This window comes from Arachis hypogaea, chromosome 19, assembly GCF_003086295.3.
Source record: "Arachis hypogaea cultivar Tifrunner chromosome 19, arahy.Tifrunner.gnm2.J5K5, whole genome shotgun sequence".
Classification (NCBI taxonomy): domain Eukaryota; kingdom Viridiplantae; phylum Streptophyta; class Magnoliopsida; order Fabales; family Fabaceae; genus Arachis; species Arachis hypogaea.
Genome location: NC_092054.1, coordinates 29226451 through 29230175, shown reverse-complemented (window position 1 = coordinate 29230175; position 3725 = coordinate 29226451). Strand labels below are relative to the sequence as shown.

Below are 3725 nucleotides of genomic sequence, written 5' to 3'. Positions count from 1 at the left end.
CCTTTTTCAAAATAATTTTCGAAAAATACAAAAAATTTAATAAAATCATAAAAACAAAAAATTTTGTGTTTCTTGTTTGAGTCTTGTGTCAAATTTTAAGTTTGGTGTCAATTGCATGTTTTAATTGTTCTTCAATTTTTGAAAATATATGCATTATGTTCTTCATTGATCTTCAAGTTGTTCTTGATGATTTTCCTTGTTTAATCTTGTGATTTTCTTTTTTTTTTTTGTCTTTTCTTGTTTTTCATATGCATTTTCGAATTATTAGTGTCTAAGGTTTAAAAATTTTTAAGTTTGGTGTCTTGCATGTTTTTCTTTTCTTAAAAATTTTCAAAAATATATTCTTGATGTCCATCATGATCTTCAAAGTATTCTTGGTGTTCATCTTGACATTCAAAGTATTCTTACATGCATTCTTTGTTTTGATCTAAAAATTTTATGTCTTGTGTCATTTTGTTGTTTTTCTCTTTCTCCATTAATTCAAAAATAAAAAAAAATATCTTTCCCTTGTTTTACTCATAAATTTCGAATTTTGAGTTGATTTAGTCAAAAAATTTTAAAATTTAGTTGTTTCTTACTAGTCAAGTCAAAATTTTAATTTAAAAACTTTATCTTTTCAAATCTTTTTCAAAAATCAAATCTTTTTCATTTTCTTCTTAATATTTTTGAAAATTTTAAAAATTGATTTTTCAAAATCTTTTTCTTAATTTTTATTTCACATTTTCGAAATTTTTACTAACATTAAATATTTTGATTCAAAAATCTTCAAGTTGTTACTTTGCCTATTAAGAAAGATTCAATCTTTATATTCTAGAATCATATCTTTTAGTTTCTTGTTAGTCAAGTAGTCAACTTTAATTTCAAAAATCAAATCCTTTTAATTTCCTTTTCAAATCTTTTTCAAAATGATTTTCAATCTTATCTTTTTCAAAATTTAATTTCAAAATCCTTTTCTAACTTCTTATCTTTTCAAAATTGATTTTCAAATCTTTTTCAATTAACCACTTGACTTTTTGTTTGATTCTAAAAGTTTACTAATTCTTATCTTTTTCAAAACTACCTAACTACCTTTCTCTCTCTCTAATTTTCGAAAATCACTAACCACTTTTTCAAAATTCTTTTAAATTAACTAATTGTTGTAAATTCTAATTTTATTTTATTCCTTTTCATAAATTCGAATTCTAACAAATAATTAAAATAAAAAACAAAAATATTTTTCCTGTCTTTTAAATTAATATTCGAATTCACTCTCCTCATCTCTTTCTATTTATTTTATTTAATTACTAACACTTCTCTTCTTCTTAAAATTCGAACCCTCTCCCTCTCTCTGTGTTCGAATTCTTCTCATTCTATCTCTACCTCATTCTTCTATTCTTCTACTTACATAAAGGAATCTCTATACTGTGACATAGAGGATTCCTCTTCTTTTCTGTTCTCTTCTTTTTCATATGAGCAGGAACAAGGATAAAGACATTCTTGTTGAAGCTGATCCTGAACCTGAAAGGACTCTGAAGAGGAAGCTAAGAGAAGCTAAAGCACAACACTCTGGAGAGGACCTGACAGAAATTTTCGAAAAAGAAGAAGACATGGCCGAACCCAATAACAATGGTAGAGATGTAAGGAAGATGCTTGGTGACTTTATTGCACCATCTTCTGACTTCTGTGGAAGGAGCATCTCAATTCCTGCAATTGAGGCAAACAACTTTGAGCTTAAGCCTCAATTAGTTTCTCTAATGCAACAGAATTGTAAGTTTCATGGACTTCCATTGGAAGATCCTCATCAGTTCTTAGTTGAATTCTTACAAATCTGTGACACTGTTAAGACCAATGAGGTTAATCCTGAGGTCTACAAACTTATGCTTTTCCCTTTTGCTGTAAGAGACAGAGCTAGGATATGGTTGGACTCACAACCTAAAGAAAGCCTGAACTCTTGGAAAAAGTTGGTCAATGCTTTCTTGGCCAAATTCTTTCTACCTCAAAAGATGAGCAAGCTTAGAGTGGAAGTCCAAACCTTCAGACAGAAGGAAGGTGAATCCCTCTATGAAGCTTGGGAAAGATATAAGCAATTAATCAGAAGGTGTCCTTCTGACATGCTTTCAGAATGGAGCATCCTATGTATATTCTATGATGGTCTGTCTAAATTGTCCAAGATGTCATTGGATCACTCTGCTGGTGGATCTCTTCATCTGAAGAAGACGCCTGCAGAAGCCCAGGAACTCATTGAAATGGTTGCAAATAACCAATTCATGTACACTTTTGAAAGAAATCCTGTGAATAATGGGACAACTCAGAAGAAAGGAGTTCTTGAGATTGATACTCTGAATGCCATATTGGCTCAAAATAAAATAATGACTCAGCAAGTCAATATGATTTTTCAGAGTCTGACTGGAATGCAAGCTGCATCCGGCAGTACTAAAGACGCTTCCTCTGAAGAAGAAGCTTATGATCTTGAGAATCCTGGAATGGAAGAAGTGAATTACATGGAAGAATCCTATGGAAACACTTACAATCCTTCATGGAGGAATAATTCTAATTTCTCATGGAAGGATCAACAGAAGCCTAATCAAGGCTTCAATAATAACAATGGTGGAAAAAATAGGTCTGGCAATAGCAAACCTTTTCCATCATCTTCTGAACAACAGACAGAGAATTCTAAGCAGAGCCTCTCTAACTTAGCAACCATAGTCTCTGATCTATCTAAGACCACTCTCAGTTTCATGACTGAAACAAGGTCCTCCATCAGAAATTTAGAGGCACAAGTGGGTCAGCTGAGTAAAAGAGTTACTAAAGGAGTTCCCTAAAGAGGAACCAAAGGAATCTGAAGCTCATACAGAGACCATAGAGATTCAACTGAACTTACTGTTATCATTCATGAGCTCTGATGAGTATTCTTCCTCTGAAGAGGATGAAGATATTATTGAAGAGCAAGTTGCTCAATATCTAGGAGCAATCATGAAGCTAAATGCCAAGTTATTTGGTAATGAGACTTGGGAGGATGAACCTCCATTGCTCATCAATGAACTGAATGCTCTGGTTCAACTAAAATTACCTCAGAAGAAACCGGATCCCGGAAAGTTCTTAATACCCTGTACCATTGGTACCATGACCTTTAAGAAGGCTCTATGTGACCTGGGATCAGGTATAAACCTCATGCCACTCTCTGTAATGGAGAAACTAGGGATCTTTGAGGTACAAGCTACTAAATTCTCACTAGAATTAGCAGACAAATCAAGGAAACAGGCTTATGGAGTTGTAGAGGATGTCTTAGTGAAGGTTGAAGGCATGTATATCTCTGCCGATTTCATAATCCTAGACACTGGAAAGGATGAAGATAAATCCATTATCCTTGGAAGACCCTTCCTAGCCACAACAAGAGCTGTGATTGATGTGGACAGAGGAGAATTGATCCTTCAATTGAATGAGGACTACCTTGTGTTTAAGGCTCAAGGATCTTCTTCTGTAACCATAGAGAGGAAGCATGAAAAGCTTCTCTCAATACAGAGTCAAACAGAGCCCCCACACTCAACTTCTAAGTTTGGTGTTGGGAGGCCACCACTAAGCTCTGAATCTCTGTGAAGCTCTCTAAGAGCTTACTGTCAAGCTATTGACATTAAAGAAGCGCTTGTTGGGAGGAAACCCAATGTTATTTTATTATATTTAATTTGTTTTCCATTATTATTTTATGTTTTCTTTAGGAAGATGATCATGTGGAGTCACAAAAACAA

General features: G+C 33.2%; 1 non-coding gene across 1 annotated transcript; it reads right to left on the bottom strand.

Annotated features, from left to right (window-relative positions):
* Window positions 1-1988: 1988 nt before the first annotated feature.
* On the bottom strand, window positions 1989-2096 carry LOC112781434 (small nucleolar RNA R71). The gene has a single exon (XR_003192210.1). It is a non-coding gene; the product is annotated as a small nucleolar RNA R71 (small nucleolar RNA).
* Window positions 2097-3725: the final 1629 nt, after the last annotated feature.